We start from the raw sequence: 20563 nt of genomic DNA on the forward strand, positions 1-20563 counted from the left end.
TTTCTCCGTATTTCTGTCACTCTTTCCTCTGCTCTGTGTGTCTCTCTGTCTCTGTGTCTCTCGCTCTCTGCCTCTCAATCTGTTTCTGCGTGTCTCTCAGTCTCCCCCTGCCTCTCATACCTTTTTGTCTGTCCCTCTGTCTCTCTCTGTGTCTCTCTCTTTTAGACAGGGTCTCTTTGATTCTCAGCCTCTCTCTCTCTCAGCCTCTGTCTGATCAGTGCTCCCTGTCTCTGTCTCTCATCCTGGAAGGAAAAGTGTCCCAACCAAATGTCCAACAGGACCAAAGCCCTCCCAGGGGCCCCACATGACAGAGCAAGGTGCGCCACTGGGCGAGGTCCATGTCAGGTTGGTGTAACAGTTTTACTGAAATGGCCCCCCGGGGCCACAGGAAGCCAGTGTCAGGGTGGGAGAACAGTATGGAGCAATGTGGAGCAGTGGCTATCCTGGGCCTGCAGAGTAGGGGTCCATCCACGCGTACATCTGCTCTCCCTCCAGGGAAGAGCCGAAAGGGGATGACTCCTGTGTCCATTCACCCTGGGAAGCCCCGTGTCTCCCTCCGAGGAGTCCACATTCTCCTTGTTTGTGTTCTTTGGTCCTTCCAAGTGGTAGGAAAGACTTCTAGAAACCAGTGCCTGAACAAAATGCCAGCAGAAAAACCACAGGTTTCTGCTTTCTGAGTGGGAAGGGGCAAAGCTGGGGCTGAAAAATAGAGAATTAAGGAGCACTTAATAGGTAAAACAATGCAGGGTCCTACAACCTGAAAGCTTTTAAAAGGATAGCTGGGGGGCGCCTGGGTGTCTCAGTGGGTTAAAGCCTCTGCCTTCAGCTCAGGTCATGATCCCGGGGTTCTGGGATGGAGCCCCACATTGGGCTCTCTGCTCCGTGGGGAGTCTGCTTCCTCCTCTCTCTGCCTGCCTCTCTGCCTACTTGTGCTCTCTGTCTGTCAAATAAATAAATAAAATCTTTAAAAAAAAAAAAAGGACAGCTGGATCCAGGGCTTCTGAATACGCACACCTGTGGCCAAGTTAACTGCCCTCCCCACCAAGGTCCCCCGGGATGACCAATATATAAATCAGAGTAATACTAATATCCATTTGTCTTGGGTTAGTTAGCTACTCTTCCTATATGATCTTAGTCAATCTTACTGAAAATCCTGGGTAAGTAGTCATCTCTCCATTTTACAGAAGAAGAAACTGAGGCTCAGAGACGTGAAGTAACTTGCCCAAAGTTATAACTAGTGGGTAGAACAGCTAAGATTAGAACCTAGGACTGTCAGACTCCACATCGCATGCTTGCCCCATTTTTACAGGAAAGAAACATTTTTAGTTGAGCGGAGATGGTTCTTTTCATATCTGCGTGTCCTTTCTGTGGGTGGATCAGAACAGAGAAACACATGCACAAGATTAAGCATCAGGTCAAGCTGACCTCCTCTCCCTGCCTTCCAGGCAGCAGGTGGTTTCTGAGCATGTCCGGGAGTGATGCTGTTTCCAATTAGTCCAGGTAGCAAAGGCCCACACCGATGTCTGGGGAGCTTTGAAAACCACTCCCACTTGCTGTGCCTTCAGCTTACCCATGGTCAAAAACCCAAACCAAAACACAGACATCAAAAGCTTAAGAAAAATGTAGGGAAGAAAAATTTACAACTGGTAAAAATTCTATTATTTTTTTCCTTTTCTTATAATTGGGATAAAACTGATAGGATTCTCATTATTGTGGCAGAACACAGAACACTTTTTCCACTGGATTCGATCTCAGAGTCTAAGAAGAGAAGGGAGGGACGGCCTGGAGACTTCTCCCCATGTAGCACAGCTTCCGGTCGGCTGTGATTGGGTGGCTTGTATGTGCCTTCCAGTTCTCAGGTCAGAGAGGACTTCAGAACGAGAAGGCAAGGAGGGGGAAAAAGACATTTGATCCAACTATGTCTAGACTCCCCATTACTTCTTCCAGTGGGGAGAAAATTTGTGTTCACTATGATCGTTTCTGCAAACCAAAAGGGAGACAGAGCGGCCTGAGAGGAAGCCAGGCATGGACATGCCAGACACACTCAGGGATATTTAAACCTGCCCAGGCCCATGGAGTTAATCTCTCCCTGCAGTGACCTCATGGGGACAAGCTGTGTATATCTGGTGCCAGGATGAGGCTGTGGCTTCACACAAAAACAATTTACGAGGTTTGAAAGAACTCACGTCTCTAATCATATAGCCATGACTCGGAGAGTACACACCCAGAGTGGATTCTGGCCTAATTACCAATTTGGCCATCTTTACTGATGACATCAACCCTGTTCCATTCCATTCCACAAATATTGCTTGAATTCCTACTGTGTGCCAGCGCTGAATTATCCACTGAGGATGCAGACATTCCCTCTGACTCTAAAGAGCTCATTACCTCCAGGAAAAGAGATCGCGTAAGTCGCTTGAAGAAGGAATGCTGTTGGACAGTCATAAAATGTGCTTTGAGGGCCCACTAGGTGCTGAGCATGCAGAACTAGGGATTCCAAAATAGGGTTTGGGAAGGACGTATGATGACAAATTGACTCACTTCTTGATCATATAAACCATAGTCAGTTCAATTTTATGGACAAGTTCTTATCATTTAGGAACTTCTAAAAATGATTTAATACCTTTTATTTTTTATTTTTAATGCCTTTCTTGCCAGACTGTTAAGCTTCATACAGGCTGGGCTACAAATAAGCCCTGTGCATAGCATATCTCCAATGCTAAGACGGTGTCTGGTCTGGTGAGTAGTCAAGAAAATCATGAACCTGTGGCAGCTCGCAGACTGTGGGGATGGATAGGAGATGGAGAAGGAGTAAGGAACAAAAGTCCCACTCACCAATTATCCTACAAAACAAGAGTGAATAAAAGCAAAGTCTCCCCAGTTACACACACACACACACACACACACACTACAATCAATTAAGGGTATAGGATGAATTGTGGGCTTCATACTTCCATGGTTTCCAAGCTCTGAGCCATCAAATGGCAGATACCTTGGTTGGATCTTTCAGCAGCCACTTCAACTTCTTTTTTCTTGCCATCTCCAGCATAGAGCCCAGAAATCTAAAACAGTTTGCCATTTATGGCCTCTACGGATGGTTATAAGAGATGCAAAGGCTGGAGGTACAGCAGCCATACTGCAAATGGGAGGACCAAGCCACACCCAAGTTAGGCAGGTTCGGAGGTAGTAGTATCCCCCGGGGTCCTGAAAACCCTTTGCAGGTCTGCAACGCCAGCCCTGGACCATTCACCCCTGGGCATCTTATAGGTGCGAAAAGATCCCTTCATTGTTCAAGTCACTCTAGTTGGCGTATTTTACTTGTATTTGAGCCCAAGCCTAATACGTAGGAAGTGGCACTACTGAGCCCTTTACAGGTGCCAGAGGCTTTCATTCATCATCCATCACACTGAGAGGCACAACTAGCTACCTTCTATAGAGCATTTACTTTGTGCCAGAAACTATTGCAGGTTATTTACCTGTACCAACCTTTTACTCCTCATTTATTATCAATCCTATTTTAGAGACGAAGAAACAGGCTGGGGCAGGCTGGGAAAGGACAGAATCGCTAGCTGAGCTCTTTGCTACCCCCATCATCCCTGACATGTCCTCCCAATCCCAATCTGAAGGCATTCTCAGAGGGTGCCCCCCAGACCTGCAGCTTCAGCACTGCCTGGGAACTTGTTCGAGACAGTGACCAACTGAGTCAGAAATTGTAGGAGTAGGGCCAGCAGTCTGGAGTTTTAAGCCCAGAAGGACTTCCTGCTGTGTGCTAAAGCTTGAGGAACCACTGCTTTAGATTATGTGGAGAGCCTTTGTTGTTCTCTTCTGGGCATTCCTTGTTGCACCTGCTGTCAGTCTTCTCCTTAGGCTCCAGATCTTGCCGTCCTCTCTTGATCCTGGGTGCTAGTTGATCTTCATGGCCATCTTTATGCATGAAGAAAAAGGATTCTTTGCTGTTATGGTCCCAAGCCTACGTCGGACCTCAGGTCTGCAGCCGCTTAAACTCCACGGTGTCCCAGCTCCATGAATGCAAGGCCAGGAATAGCCCTTCTAATAGACATAGCCCAGCCCGGCACTGCCCCACACTGAATCAGCTCATTTGCTGTTCCAGGCCCTTCAGTCTCTTCTTCATTCATGCCAAAACACCTTCCAGATTCCATCTTGGGAAGCCCCACCAGGAGCTCCCCTTCCCTCTCTGCCCTATCTTTGGCCCCGGTGGCCTTGGAGAGTCTGAGTTAGGGCCTGGAGCCACACAGGTGCTTCTAAATTCCAGATTTTGTGACTTTCTTCACAGCCTCAGAGCTAGAAGGAGACTTTGGTGCCTGATTTTACTGGAAAACTGAGGCCAAAGGAGAGGAAGAGATAGGTCCCCATTTATCAGAAAGTGGGTGGGAGAACAAGGGGACCCCAAGTCTGCAGGGCAGGATGCTGCGACTCTGACACCCAAGAGCATCTTCGTGTCACCAGCTCAAGCCACATGCCTTCTAATTGTTCAGGGGGCAAAGAGGCCCCGTTGCTTTAGCTTCTGTGGGACAATGTTCAAGATCAAACCCTGGCCTAACTTGCACTTACTGATGCTCCTCTCAAGGGCAGAGAGAAATCTCGGGCCTGTGGAGTGGGAAAGAAGATAGGCCTATCGACCTGGCTGGGAAGAGACCCGAAGATTTCTGTAGCAACCATGATCTCCTTTGGATCTACACGAGCTCAAGTTTGAATCATCCACAGGAAGATAAACGGATATTTATGACGTTGGTGGGGTGAGGAACAGACAAATGGGGACCATAAGTAAAGGGGCCTTTAAGGGAGGGCAAGAATTACTGTGTTTGGTTTCTCCAAGGCTGCTCCAATGCAGGCCCTTTGAGAGTGGCTACTGCCTTGTTCCCTCAGCACAAAGTCCCATTTCTCAAGGTAACGAGAGCAGAGGGATACCACATGTCCAAGCTAAGTCCCAGCAGAGCGGGTCTGCCCTGGAGGACAGCTCAACAGGGGCCAAGTTAATTTGCTTAAATTAAATCGCCATACCCGGGTGCTCAGTATAATTTTAAAATGATATCAACCTCAGAACCCTTATTTCTGGGTAGGTTATCTAGTTGTGACGCCTCCTGGCATTCACAGGCAGCCAATTTCTTCCGGAGGAATTTCTACTAATCTCTTCTCCAGGAATAGACCTTGGCTCCCAAGGCAGTATCAGTGAGTTCAAGGCATAGCTTGACTCCAGCTTTCCACTGGCAGAGCAAGACACCCGGCCTATAGGTGAGAGGATGGAGATTTGCCGAGCCTTCTGCTGGTCTGCTGTGTGCTAAAGCTTGAGGAATCACTGGATTCCTCAACCAGGATGGTTGCAGTGGTCTGTGAGCTTTGGAGAACCCCTTCTCTGGGTGCTTGGGGATGTAAGGTTTGAAGGAGAAGAGGGTGACAGTAAGGAAGGGCAGATGTTCAGGCACACGTGACCAGCCTTAGCCGTATTATTTTCTCTCTCCCTCTGCCTGCTGCTCCCGCAGAGCTCCGGCGCGTGCGCTTTCTCATTCTCTCTCAAATAAATCAATAAAATCTTAAAAACATAAAAATAACACAAAACTTTACTAAAGGATATAAAAGAAGTCTTGAATAAATCTGGTTATCTTGTTTCCAGAGGAGAAGATGTAATCTCACAGCGATGTCCATCTTTTCTTTATTTATCTTTAAATTTAGTTCAGTTTTTCCAAAAAGTCAAAAGGAAGCCGTTCTGAGGATGATTCTAACATCCCTCAGGAAGAGGATATGCAGAGACAGAGCCAAGTAAATGTGAGGAAGAGAAGCAAAGGGACATGGAAAAGAGGGAGGCAAATCTGACTTTCATGCTCTGAAACTCCGAGGTGGCAGCACAGACACCAGGAAGCTCAGCGAAGAGTGAAGAAATGGGTTCTGGGAGCAGTTTAATGTGACTCCTTGCCCTCCCTACAGCTCCTGCTCCACCCACCCACCTCTTCTGGGCCCAGCAGCTGCGGAGGCCTGCCAGGCAGGCGAGGGACCGGAGGAAACAGGCCGGGTATTTGAGGCAGGGCTCTCTCTCCCTAAGAGAGCCTCGGGGGAGATTCTGAAGGAAGCAAGACTCTGGCCATGTGTACCCCGACAAGTCCCTACTGCATCCCACCTCTGTGAGCTGAGGGTGTGACATTTTTGGGACCTTGAGACCCAGAGAAGCAGGAGCAGCGAGTTCCTCCTGTGGCCTCCCCAGGGGCCTGTCTACCTGCTCTGGCACGAGCCTCCTCCACAACCACCAGTTTTCCAGTCACCGAGCCACAGGGAGCAGGCAAAGACAGGGAAACAACATACCCCGGACACCTGTAGCCCCAAGGAGAGGAACATCCCAAATACCCAGAACAGCCTTCTGGAGAGCCAGCAGAGGAGACAGATGACAACATTAACAACAAAACAATGAAAAGACCCCAATGCAAACATCCTGAAACCCAAACCATGCTTTTTCAGGAAAAAAAAAAAAAAGTGAATAATTTAAGGGAAAGGTAGATCTGAGACTCGAATTGGTATGGTCTGGAAGATAAAGTGGGAGAAATATCACCAACCAGAGAAAAATACAAAGAAACTGAAATTGTGAGATTTTTGAGCACAGATCTAGGAGACCTAACACGGGACTAATTGAGTCCTAGAGAACAAAATAAGATGGTGGGATAACATCTACAGACTCTTAGGGAGGGTCAAGAATAGCAGCCCCCAAATCCTCACTCACCCATGAGAGTTGAAATACATACATATATATTTTTATAAATATGCATGGATTCAAAAATTATAAGACTGTCTGAAAAGAACAGTTTTTAAAAGACTCCAACCAAAATCAGATGGATTATAATAGAGAACAGAGGAAAGAGGATGATCAGTAAATGATGTTTAACTATATATAAACATACACACACATATATACATGCAAATCTATGTACTTATGCACATATATGTGTATGTGCTCATAGATATGTACATATATATATAGTTCGATAGAAATGGATAATAATAGACTGTGTGAAAATGTGTAATGCTGAATAAGGAGTCTTAAAATAGAGGTGAAATACTGCAAAGAATATGCTAATAAGATCTAGAAAGAAAAGTACTGTGCAATTTCAGCAAAACCTAGCAGTTGGGGGCAGGGCATAAAGAGTAGAAGCATCCTAAAAGCTCTTAGGGTAAGGAGAAGAAAACAGGGAAAGCGAACATATTCTAAATATCTCATTGGTGGAGGGAAGAAACACCTAAATGGGAAAGATAATAAGGGAACAGAGTATCTAAGTGGGAGAAAAATAGCTTCTTCTCCTATAATAGCATTCCTATAATAGTAAAGAAGAGCACCAGAAAAGGAAAGGGAAGATAACCATTAATGAGATGGACAGAGTACAGGGGAATGCCCACATTAGCAAGGGTGAAATGGAATAGCAATTTGAGCAAATTAGCAAAATTAAAGGAAAAGAAAAAGAATCATCACAAGCATAAGGAGTCAAACCAAGGACAATTGTTGTTATACAAAGTGTGAATGAACTGAATTCTCTGTTTAAAAAACAGAATCTAAATTAATTAATTAATTAATTAATTAACAGAGTCTATAAGAGTGGGCTAGGCAGAGACAACAAGAACAAAACAAAACACCCCAATCTATCTTACTACTGTTTAGAAGAAGCATACCTTAAAGTGACAGTGAAAATTTAAAAGTCTAGGAACAGATCCATATAGATAGGAAATTTCACTGTCTGGTAAAAGAGACTTCACAGCATCAAAGGACGGATGAATATTTCATAATGAATGTTGCGACTCAGATATGTTTTAGGGACAATTTAAAGTTGGATCAAAAAGAAAATATCTGTAGCAAAGGAGGCACCCTCAAGAAAACTTAAAGGCAAGCAACTGATTCAGAGAAAATATTTTCAACAAAGAACTAATATCCAGAATCTGTAAAGATATACGAATCAGTAAGAAAAAGAAAACTGCCCGGTGCAATGGCGGGCAAAGGATAATCGCCAAAGCCAAATGGTCAAAACACCCGTAAGTGGAGGATCAGTATTATTTAGAGTAAATGGGGAAATGAACCTTATTACAACACAATACCATTTTTTCCCCATCAGATTGGCCAAAGTGTTAAAGATTTATAACATCAAACTATGGCAACGGTTTGGGGGAGAAGAAATACAGTCTCTTTGAAAATTAAATGGACAGTATCTAAAACAATATTTTGGGCTTGAATCAAATATAATTGCAAAAGTGCATTTCTTTTGACTCCAAAATTCTATTTTTTTATCCTTATTCTAGAAGAAGGCACATGTGTGCAAGAAAGCATGTGCATAGCAAAACACTGGCAATAATGTAATTATCCATAAATAAGGGAATGGTTAAATAAGCTGTGGCACACCACATCTATGGAATCTCTGGTGACTTAATCTTAATGGCTATTAAAAAGAATGAGTTGCCATAAACTTAATGTAAAGGCTACTTAATGTAAAGAAAGACAAAAAGGGGGGGCGCCTGAGTGGCTCAGTGGGTTAAGCCTCTGCCTTCGGCTCGGGTCATGATCCCAGAGTCCTGGGATCGAGCCCCACATCGGGCTCTCTGCTGAGCAGGGAGCCTGCTTCCCTTCCTCTCTCTCTGCCTGCTTGTGATCTCTGTCTGTCAAATAAATAAATAAAATCTAAAAAAAAAAAAAAAAGGAAAGACAAAAAGCTATTTGTGACATATTGTAAAGTGAAAGAAGTAAGCTGCAGAATTATTTATGTAATATGTCATTGCGGTAAGCAAAATCCCACAAAATTATTTTATAGCCTAGTGTATAAGTATGTAAATGGTAGGGCACACCTGGGTGGCTCAGTGGGTTAAGTCTCAGACTCTGGGTTTCTGTTCTGGTCTCGATCTCTGGGTCCTGGGATGGAGCCCACTTGTGGCTTTGTGCTCAGCAGGGAGTCAGCTTGGGGATTCTTTCTCCCTCAGCCCTTCCCCCTGCTCACACTCCCTCTCTAAAATAAAATAAATAAATCTTTTTTTAAAAAGTAGGTAAAAGTGCCTGGGTGGCTTAGTTGGTTAAGCGAATGCCTTTGGCTCAGGTCATGATCCTGGAGTCCCAGGATCGAGTCCCACATTGGGCTCCCTGTTCAGTAGGGAGTCTACTTTTCCCCTCTGATCTCTCTCCTCCCAGTTTCTCTCTCTCTCTCATTCTCTCTTTCTCTCAAACAAATTAAAAAAAAAAATCTTTAAAAAATAGGTAAATGGGGGGCACCTGGGTGGCTCAGTGGATTAAGCCGCTGCCTTCGGCTCAGGTCATGATCTCAGGGTCCTGGGATCGAGTCCCGCATCGGGCTCTCTGCTCAGCAGGGAGCCTGCTTCCCTCTCTCTCTCTCTGTCTACCTCTCTGTCTACTGTGATCTCTCTTTGTCAAATAAATAAATAAAATCTTTAAAAAAAAAAAAAGGTAAATGGGGAGGGGACTGGGATTGGGGACAAGCAAAGAGAATATTAGTTTCATCTATATAGTTTGAGTTTTTACAATAAAAAAGTAATCATGAATCATATATGTATAATTAAAAAATAGGTTTACCCATAACAAGAAGAAATACCTTCATGCTTTGAAGGGCAGACACAACCATTAATCCATTCATAAATGCCTACTATGGGCCGGGGGCTGCTGGGGAGAAAAAAATGACTCATGTGCAGCTGAGTCCCGGAGGCATTCTCTCTGTGGTAGAGGAGATGAGGCTTGTAAACCAGTATGTGAAATATGTCAGCAAAATATGATCCAAGCCAGAGGGGGGCATACAGAAGGAGTTCTGGGAGGAGATTAGCTCCAGGGGAGAGAAGAGAGGAGGAGAAGGAAGCAGGAAGTTCTTCATGGTGAAAGCAGAGTGTGTGTGTGTGTGTGTGTGTGTGTGTGTGTGTGTGTAGGAGTGCCCCAAAGGCACCTAACAGTGGTTGGGAAGGAGTGGCTGCCAGGTTAGGAAAGATCCTCAGTGGGAAACCTACATGCACAAGGGCAATGAGGAGAGAATTTGAGCAGGAGAGGTGGGAGAGCAGTGAGCACTGGAGTTTGAGTAGCCTGGGGGCAGTGGGGGGAATAGGGGGAGCAGAGGGTGATAAAGCTAGAAAGAGAACCCAGGGCCAAAGTGTTCATTTAGCTAACACTTCCTGAGTGCTGGTGAGTTTCACTGCCTGTTGAGGGGAGGGGAAGACATTGTCTGGAGCAAGGGATATGGGGCTGATGAGGTATTTACAAACAACTACAATGTCACTTCACTCTTCATTATCAAATAAATGTGACCAGGCTGAGAGCTTTGGGTGCAATTTACAAAGCATCCAGAACCACAGAAGGTTTCTCAGGAGAGGAGTGCATGATCTGTTGTAGGAAACTCACTATGACACCGTTGCGTGTGGATTACAATAGGTGTTTACAATGGGCTGGACTAGAGCACGTCAGAGCCCAGTAAGGGAGTGACAGAGAGTAAGGAAGAAGCACAAAGGAAGAATTTCCTTTGAGCTTGGTTTTGAACGTATTGTGTGGGAAATATTTGGGGACACTCAAGGAGAGGGGTATCAGCTAAAAGAGGAGGTTGGACAAGAGGATCTCGGCAAGGCCCACTGGCTGGAGATAGCAGATTTAGAAGTCCTCATTTCCTGGTGGAGGACAAAGCATTGGAGAGATCAGTCCAGGAGAGCACTGGTGTGGGATGAGGAGAAGGGAGTCATTCTGGAATCTCTTGGAATCAGAACAGAAAAGATCCAGGAAATGATGCCAGGATTTCAATGACCCAGAAAGGTCACAGAGGCGCTTAGAGGGGAATTCAGTTCTGACCTCTCCACCTCAAACTTGGGCTCGTCCTCTCCGAGGCAGGAGGCCCATCTGATTCTGTGTGGGTAGAGCGGCAACTGGGAGCTGACCGAGAGAGGCAGGGACAAGAAAGACTCAATCACAGTGTGGAAGAAGAGGGGACATAAGCTTGGCATTCAGGATGAAAGGGCTGTTAAATGAGAGGTGTTACTGTGGCTTCTGATTAGGGGCCCCAACCCTGGGGTTACCCGTTGTTCACTGGTCTCCCCTATAGCTTGTGTGGGGGCACAGACCATCCCCAAGCCACAGAAGAGAAGAACGGGAGCAGACTGCTCTTCCCGCCTCTACGGGGATGCAGGACTTTGCTTCACATGGGCTGCAGGTAAGTGGTAAATGACAGGTGTTTTACAACCCCAGAGTGAAGACTCCTTCAGTAAATACTTTTGTCTTCATGTCACTCAGATCTCACTTTTCCATGTGTAAAATTCAAGCTGGGTTGGCATTCCAGGCTTCCTAATCTGGTGTCATATGACTGAACTGTGGCCTCCCATTCCTCACATGACAAACCAGTGTTCTCCTTGCTACCCACATATAGCCACGCTGGGCCCCAAGGGACACATTTACATTACAATGTGACCTCTTTGTACCTTCAAGTCAGGACCTCAGAGGAGTGGGAGATCCTGGAAGCCATTTCTACATGAGGACCGCTAACAATGAATTAAATACATACACAAGTGACGGTGGGCGACCACATTATATCCCACCAAGCCCCAACTCATCTTCTCCCTGACCAGACCCTAAAAATGCCCACAAGCACTCCAAACCACCCAGCACATGAAGTATGTGGTGGAGGGAAACTGGGATAGAGAATATCCTACTTTTGCAAAATTTACCCCTCCATTTACAAAAATATGTGACATATGAACAAATCACTAGGACTCTTCCTTAGGCCTGAGAAGGGGTCTGTGCAAATGTGGGGTCCCCGTAGCTTAAATGTCACTTGCTTTGCTTAAATCTGCCTCGGCCTGGATCTTCCACTCAAGGCCGCCTCAAGCAGGATGTGTTCTTGACTGAAGAGCTCAGTTCCTTCTTCGGTAGCTGCCCTGCATGATTCTCCTCTATTCTGGTCACTGTCTCTGTGCCCAGAGCTTTTAACGCCTTGGCTCCTTATTGCACTACTGTTTGAGGTTCCCCTAGGCTCATACCTTTGCAAACAAACCCTCCTCAAAGTATCCCATTCCGGGTGTGCTCTCTGTTTTCTGTTGGGACCCTGGCTATTCATCACTCCCTCCTCCCCAGCAAGCACCTCTGTTCCCCTCCAGCTGCTCCCTGATTCTCTCCTTTATCCCACCCCCAGGTGACTCTTTCCCTGGGGCCTTGTCTTTTGTCACCTCCTAGCCCAAATGTCCTGAGCAAATCCTACCCATTTTCCCAGACTCCGCTCCATCCCAGCCTCCTCCCCCAGTCGGAGTGGTGCTCAGGAAGGCTGATGGGTGAATAGTTGCTGGAACATTGTCTGCTTCGCAGGCAGTTGGGGGGAGGGGGAGGGGCTCCACGAGACATCGATTTCCACAATTAACCCCGGAAAAGGAGGCTCTTTACAACATCTTTCCTGGAGACTAGAATCCCTGTTTACCCCACCACTTAGTAAGACCCTGTCAAAGCGAGGGAGGTCCCTTCCATTCCCCGGGTGAGCAGGGCGGGACTCCCTGTGACTGTGAGTATGTGAGTGATTAAAAGCGAAGCTGGCCGAGTGCCCTACTCAAATCATTTCCAGCCCCAGTGCTCTGGGGACTCTGCTGGAATGCAGGCCAGGAACACAAATGGATCCTTACCAGCCCGCTATGGGGAGGAAAGTCATATCAGACCTAGAAAAAAGGGATACTGTGCGAACAGGGTGGGGAGGGGGGACGCTAATCCCCAAGGGGGGGGAGTCCGGGTTTCCTTCTCTGGGCTCCGTGAAATCCCTCATTGCAGGAAGTGATGGCAAACAGTCTCCGCCTGGGTTAATGGGAACACATCAGGGCCCCCTCTTAAAACAAGGAGGCTGGGAGGAAGGTGGGCTCCTAGCCTTTTGTTCCAGAGGACAGAACAGCCTGGGTGGCTTGCTGGCTGCCCAGGCAGGAGATGGCCACTGCGCCATGCATATTTCTTGGGGGCGAAAGTAGGGGCAGGACTTTGACCAGAGAGGAGGAGATTCTTGTCATTGACAGTGTAGGGCAGGAAATCTGCTTAGAATTTGGGAGGCTTCATGAAAAATAAGATGGAGTTTGGGAGTTTGGGAGCTGACTCTGTTTTGACTTTCTGAGACTCGCGCTGAAAATATAGGGACTCAAAGCAGGAAAGTGCCAGATGTCTGGAGAACTGCTTTCCCTGGTTGATTTGAAAGAACATATTTTTATCTCTTTCATAAAATTGGAAAGGTATGCCTGTCTTAAGGGCAAGGAAGTAACTGATTAGCTCTTGACTCTCCCTATATGAGTATGTGGGGGTGGAGATACCAGAGTGGAGGGAGTTGTAATTCAGGGGACACAGTATTAAACCATCGTGGAAAGAATACCAAGCACGGGCAATGGATCTGTGACCTAAACCAGGCCCCACCAACAAAACTGTTGTGACCTTAGGCAAGTCAATTTCTTATTCTGAGCTTCAGTGTTCTCATCTATAAAATAAATTAATTGGACTAGACGATATTTACCATCTCCTCTAGTTGAAAAAACTATGATTCTTGTAAACCCAATCACAGGCCATCAAGAGCATAAACTGTTTTTAGTCCTCCAATTAAGTGAGTTTATTCTTCTTTGAGCAGTGTGGTAATAAAACTGGGACCTTGGTACTTGTGTTCTCATCTTGACTCTGCCTCTGTGAGACCCAGAGTAAGTCAACGTGCCTCTCTGAGCCTCAGCCATTTCCCCAAGGCTCATGAAGTCAGATCTCGTTTCTCATTCTCCAGCTTTATGGTACGAAACCCAAAATGTCTTGGGTCATACTGTATTGGTTCCAGCTAAAAAAAGCAGGCATTTCTGAGTCTTCTCTCTCCTAAATTCTATCACATATAAAAGTGAGCCTATCATATATCCTGACTTTTCACCTAGGACTTAAATGGAGCATAAATGTACAGAAGATGAAAGTATCCTGAGGTTTCCTACTTTTAGGCTCCTATTACCTTCTTAAGATGGATCTCAATCCTGGACACTATTCTCCTTGAATGCCTCAAGATTTCTAGAACATCCATGGGGCCATTTGAAGGTGGAGAAGACCCATCTCCTTCTGGTGGTTTTCTAAGACCCTGGACCCTGGAACCAAAATTATCTCCCCACTGGGTCTCAATTTCTCAGACAGCTTCCAGCCCACCCTTCCTGCTAATTCGTTGGTAACAGAACTTCCTTCAACACGGGGGCTGGAAAAAAGTGGTGCTTTCACAAGGTAACAAGTAGAACAGGGAACCATAAAGGCCCTGTATTATCACACTAGTTTTGGATCAGCAAATCTAGATTTGACTCTCAGTAGATTACTGTCCAGCTGTGTGGCCTCGTGTCAGTTTTTTAGCCTCTCTGAACTTCAGTCTCCTCCTCTGTGTATACCTACCTTCCAGCATGACCATGAGGGTTATAAGTATTATATATAGACAAATGGTCTCAGTGCTGTGACTCACCTGTATCTGGAGCACAATTCATTTTGGTTTCTCCTCCCTCCCTTCACAAAATATTATGAGAAAGTGAAAAGTTGATGACTGTTAGCTTGGTAGCTTCATGGGTCCATCATATCAAGCCTGTATCCAGCTCTCCATCTTATTACTATGCTACAACTTCCTGTCTTATCTGATCTGGTCACACAGAACCACTCATCTATCCAATCTCAAAACACCCCCCCCCCACATGGTATTGTTTTCATAATTCTCAGTCTAGACCACCCTTCCCAATCACTACCTCCCTAAGTGTTTCTTATTCTTCAAGGTTTAGGTCAAATGTCATGTTACACAGGAAGCATTCCCTGACTTCCACTGGAGCTCACCCCATCTCTTCCGGGTCACCACAGTGCTTTGGCTGTCTCACTTAGCATTTTTCCTTTCTACTAGGAAGAAGTAAGAATATTGCCCCCTCCCTCACCACCAGCAGCCTGTGAAGGATACACATTGTACATGCGTAATCGGGGGAACCCTCAGGGCAGTGACTGACACAGAGCAAATACTCAAGAACACATTCTCGATTAGGTAAGTGAATAGAGATGTATTTATTTGAGGTAGAAGATTAAGATAAGCTGTAGCTCTCCAGAAAAAGGAACAGAAGGGAAATAAAAATTAACACGATTTGCATACCTATGGTGTGAGATGGAAATTGCATTCCCCTGTTCACAGGGATAGACAATGAAGCTCATGGAAATGAAGTAATAATGTCATGGGGCCTTTCATGGGCACAACTATGTGTTGGGCGCTGTTCCCTACACTTTCATGTGCATCATTTCATTTAATACACACAACATCCCTTATGATTTACTGTGATCCGCATTTTCCAGATGCAGAAACTGAGGCTCAAAGAAGTTAAGTTGATAGTCCAAGCCTACAAAGTTTCCCTGCAGGTGCCGGTGTAATTCATACACTGTGCCTCAAGTATGCGTATTGGTGGGATCCTTCTCTCCCCACCCCTGGCCCATTACTGATCATTTTGTCCTCTACAGGCCCAAAAGCCACTGAGGAACAGGGGGAAAAAACAAAACAAAACAAAACAAAACAAAACAAAAACAAACTAGACAAGTCACAGCTCTCAGGAAGATTTTGTTGTTGTTTTTCTTTTTGTTTTCTAGTTTCTTTGTTGCTATTGAACAAGTATTCTAGTAATTCCAGGCTCTAACTTTCCTTACCAGGCTATTTCCCCTCCCCCTCCCAGGAAGGCTGGTCTCTGCTCTCTTCTCTGGGTTCTCACTGTCAAAACGGAGAAGCCCCCACTACGTTCACACCGGCCCCTGAAATCCTTGCTGCGGAAGCCTGCAGTGGTTATCTTGGCCTGGTTGGGCGTGATGCCCTCTCCCTCTCTCCTTCCTGCTGCTGGCTGGTGGCAGCCCAGCTCTTATTAGGACAACACACCTGGGTCTCAGCCTGTCCCCAAAGGTGCAGGCGGTCCTCTTCACCATCTCTGCTTTGAGTCACTTCCCCCTGGCCACAGAGGTCCATGGCAGGCAGATGGGCCTCAGCTCTCTGGGTACTGCGTTCCCCACTGGAGGCCGGCAGGAGCTTCAGGCCCTGCTGGAGAGCACCAAGCTGAGGGGTAGGCTCCGCCTCAGGCCTGCTCACTCCGGGTCAGTGCAGGTTCCTCGCTCAGTGCAGGGTCCTCTAAAGGTCGTCTCCTCAGAGTCTCTTGAGCAGGAAGGGGGTACAGACTACAGCTCTGGAATCCCCTTTGATGACACTGACTGCCTCTAATGCCCCCCTCTCACCCCTTTCCCCTCTCCTTCCCCTTGCTCTTCACTTCTCACTCCTCCCCTTGGTGAAAGGCCTTCCTGTCCCTCCCACTGTTTGACTGGAACCATCCCTGGATTCTCTCCTGTTCTCCTTCCTGAGGTACCATTCATCTTTTTTTTTCTCTCTTAGAGCCATAATGACACAATGACTGCAAGATGAATATGTAAGGAAGGCATTTTGAAAAACATTATCTGCATTTCACTTGTAGCTCTAGGAATTAAATCCAGTGTGTCCAATTCTAAAGCCTTGCTTTTAACCCACCATGCTATGGAGCCTAACACTACAAAACTGGAGTAAGGTAGATCTGGCATTTGAACCCAGGTCTACTCAAACCCCCAAATCCAAGCTTTCCCAAGTAAAATCGGTCAATCAGAGAAAGACAATTATCATATAATTTCACTTGTGTGTGGAATTTAAGAAACAAAACAAGAGCATAGGGGAAGGGAGGGGAAAATAAAACAAGACGAAATCGGAGAGGGAGACAAACCGTAAAAGACCCTTAATCATTGGAAACAAACTGAGGGTTGCTGGAGGAAGGTGGGGAGGGGATGGGGTCACTAGGTGATGGCATTAAGGAGGGCACATGATGTAATGAGCACTGGGTGTTATACAAGACTGATGAGTCACTGACCTCTACCTCTGAAACTAATAATACACTACATGTTAATTAATTGAATTTAAATTTAAAAAATTAAATGGTAAAAAGAAATCCAAGATTTCCCATTAAACCAGCTTTCTCTTACTTTGTCCACCAACAGAAAGCATCTTCAGGCCCTGTCCCTCCAGATAAGTCCTGGGACCTGCACTCCACTCCGGTGTTGGCTCACGAGTATAAGGGAGCAGAAATGCTAGAAGACCTGTCTTTGAAAGCACCTGTGGATTTGCTTGCCTGCTTTGGATCACTTAGGGCAGGCTTGAACAGCCTCTAATATAGGTTAGTTCTGTGGTTGGTGAATTCCTCCAGCAGGGTAAGTGGATTTCACTTAGCTATGCAAAGGAAGAAAGGCAATCTGCTGGCCCTGGGGAGCAGCAAACATCAGACCAAGCTGAAGGACTTTGAAGTTGCCCACTGGCCTAGAAACCCTCTTGAGAAACTGACTCTGCAGGTTTGGAGCACACCTTGTTTTATTTTGTTATCCCCTCAGCCAGACTCACAATCTGTTTCATTCACCTGGAAAGCTGCATTGTCTTGACAACCAGGAGGCATTCAAGAGATTGCTGGCCCCTGGGGCTGCTGTGTATTACCAGATGGGCAGAAAGGACATCCGCCTCTCAGATGGGCCTTCACTGGTGAATAGAAACACAGAACTGAGACGATTTTCCAGATTGTTCTGACAAATAGGAACTATATGTGCCCCAACTATTTGGAGTTATAATTTTTCGATAGAGGCAAAAGTGAGATATTCCAGTTCTTTACTACAGGCTTGGAGAAACTGTCTCGGGATTTAACTTGGCAACCATTTATGGAGTTTCTGATGCACAAGAGAAAGGGTCTGGTTCACCTGCAGTGACTCTCAGTTCCTTCCTGCTTCTGCTCCCTGCTTTAACTACCACGTTTATAGGCACTTTTAGTCTTTATCTTGCTAGGATTGTCATATTTAGCAAACAAAAATAGGGGACATACTTATACTAAAAAAGTTCATTCCTATCTGAAATTCAAATTTCACTGGGCACTCTGCATTGTATCTGGCAACACCGTGTCGTATAGTACTTGTCTGCCCACTCTTACCTAGCAGCTGTCCTTGTTGAAATGATTTCCTTCTTTAACAAATGCAACATTGACTGACATCGCTCTCTCCTGGTCTTTTGCCTTCTCTCTAGATCACCCCTTGATCTTTTACATGTTGATCTCCCACCTCTGTTCTCTCTCCCTCACTCTTCCCAGCATACCTTCAGCATAGTCATGGCCTCAGCAGTGGTCTTGTTATATCGATGCGTCTGCTTCCAGCCTAGAGAGCACGCTTACTGCACCCACTCCAAATCCCTATTCCTCGTGGCCTCTTGGGCAACTCCAACCTGTTGCAAACTCAACATGTTGCAAATTTTACTCATCTGTTCTTCTCTATTTCTGCTCCTATCTTAGTGCATTTAGAATAATCTCCAACCCACTGCCAAGTCTGAAACCCAGCAGTCCCTCTCGAGTCTGCCCTCTTCCCCTGCCACATCTATAATTTGTCTCCATGCATGATGGATTCTATCTTCTAAAGTTTCCCTGACTGTCCCCTACTCCCTCTCTGCCATTGCCCTATCATAAACCATCATCATCACTCACCTAGATCACCGCAGTAACCTCCCAATTGGTCTCTCTGCCTCCCTTCCTCCTCCCTACCATCTATCTTTCACACCGTCCACTGAAGGACATTGCTAACACAAAAGTTGCATTATATGCCCTTCATTGGTTTATTGGTTTCATGTCAACCACTGGGTAGCTTGTCCTATTGGCCTCTTAACCTCTGGTGAATTCCCACTTCTCCAAGTTTATCCACTGACACAAGAACAACCCCAGCCATAGTGAAGACACAGTCCCTTCCCCATGCACTTGTATGATCTCAGAGTCGGATTTCATATATGCCATGGCTCTTTCTGCAATGCACTTACTTTCACTTGAAGCCACAGAAAGCTATTCACCCTCCCAGCCTCAAGTCAGTATTTGTCTCTTGGCAGAAGCCTTCCTATATTCTCTAAGAAGACCTGGTTGGGGAGGGAAGCGGTGATCCCCACTCTGTGTTCTCCTAGCTACTAGAGTCTAGCACTTGTACTAACCTTTGTTAGAAAGCCCTCTAAGGCAATGACCTGTTTGCAAGGCTTGCATGTCCTGTAATAGTTTGCATATTATGTCAGATCCTGAGTTCTTGGAACACAAAAACCATACCTTTTGTTTGGCTTACATTTGTTAATATTTAGAACTTTAAAAAAAATCTGTAAGGATACAGAAACTAATACAACCAACAGCTGTGTTCCAATTGCCCTGTGTTGACCACCATTAATACCATGTTGTATTTACTGTCAATCTCACCCCGTTGATCCTCCTCTCACCCCTCAGAGGCCAAATTGGAAGCAAAAGAACCAGATGAAGGGATCCCATAGTAGGTATTTCAGAAGCGCCAAAGCAGGGCACGGGTGCATCTGGGAGGAGCAGGAAATGGGTGAAATGTAATCAGTTCTGGCATTCTTGAAATGAGGTGTGGAATAGCAGAAATCAGCATTTTTTCTTTAAAAAAACCCTATTTCCCCAGAGACTGATGGCCCACCTGAGCTGTACACTGGTGACAAACTGGAAACATTTAAATGAAAGAAAAAACCTTACTTTATGTGGTTTTGGCTTTTGGAAAAAGTGATTTTTGAAGAACCTTGGGAAACTCACTTTGACTTCATTTCGGTGGTTGTTCAAAAAATTGTTTCAACCAGCTGAGAAGACTGGGCATCCAAATCTTAACTGGGATTACCTTTGGATAGGAGAATTGGAAGTAACTTTTTTTCCTGTTTGCCAATCTGCCTTTTTTACAACAATGAAGAAGAAAGAAGTTGCTTTAGAAACTATACTCGAGGACAATTAGATTGTTTGGAAATTTTTTCATGAGAGACGTAGAGGATTTGAAGAGAGGGAGATTATCTGTTGACAGCCTAGAATTTGAAGCTTGAACTTTAATAAATTTCTCCTTGTCAGTGTTATGGATTGACTGACTGTACCATTCAGGGAACAAACAGCTGACCTCAAGTCACATGCCAATATATTCACAATTAAACAATCACCCAAGAAGCTATAGAGCACACCAAATGCGTCGTGGCTAAAAATAATAAACAAATGAAGCTTCTGTGTTTTCTTGCCTGAGAACAAGGGGCCTGTTCTTTTAGATTTTTATAGTGAAATAGTGAGACTCTGTGGAAAAAAATACAGCAGTTGGGAAATGTTCTCAGTGAAACATTGTGAATGCGTCATAGAATCTGAGGGCTTCTGACTTGACCTGTGATCAGCTAAGAAGGAAGGATTGGCTGTGAACAGGTGACCTGTGGATCTCGGGATTACCAATTCAATACAGAAAATGACCATTCTGAAATCTCATCGTTTTTCCTCCTTCGTTTTTTCCTTTCTGCCTTTTAAAACAGGAGAAGTGTTCCCTAAAGAGAAAGTCATTTATTTAGAGTTTTTCCACATACGCTCCTAAAACAGGTTGTGCTTTTCCCCTAAAGGTAGCATTCTGTTCTGGGACAGATCTCACGTGACAAAACGGTTCAGCAAGCCTTGCAAAATTTTGAAGCATTTTGAAGGCAGAACACTTTATGTATTTAGAGCTGTGCATTCGGCATAGAGAGAG

At 45.5% G+C, this 20563-nt stretch overlaps 1 long non-coding RNA gene across 1 annotated transcript; it reads left to right on the forward strand.

The window, feature by feature from the left end:
- The first annotated feature begins 10494 nt into the window (after nucleotides 1-10494).
- Nucleotides 10495-20310, forward strand: LOC309846941. The gene is made up of 3 exons (XR_014302207.1): nucleotides 10495-11171; nucleotides 14868-15002; nucleotides 17006-20310. It is a non-coding gene; the product is annotated as an uncharacterized lncRNA (long non-coding RNA).
- The last annotated feature ends 253 nt before the right edge of the window (nucleotides 20311-20563 follow it).

This window comes from Mustela nivalis (genome assembly GCF_964662115.1).
Source record: "Mustela nivalis genome assembly, chromosome: 1".
In the NCBI taxonomy this organism is placed as follows: domain Eukaryota; kingdom Metazoa; phylum Chordata; class Mammalia; order Carnivora; family Mustelidae; genus Mustela; species Mustela nivalis.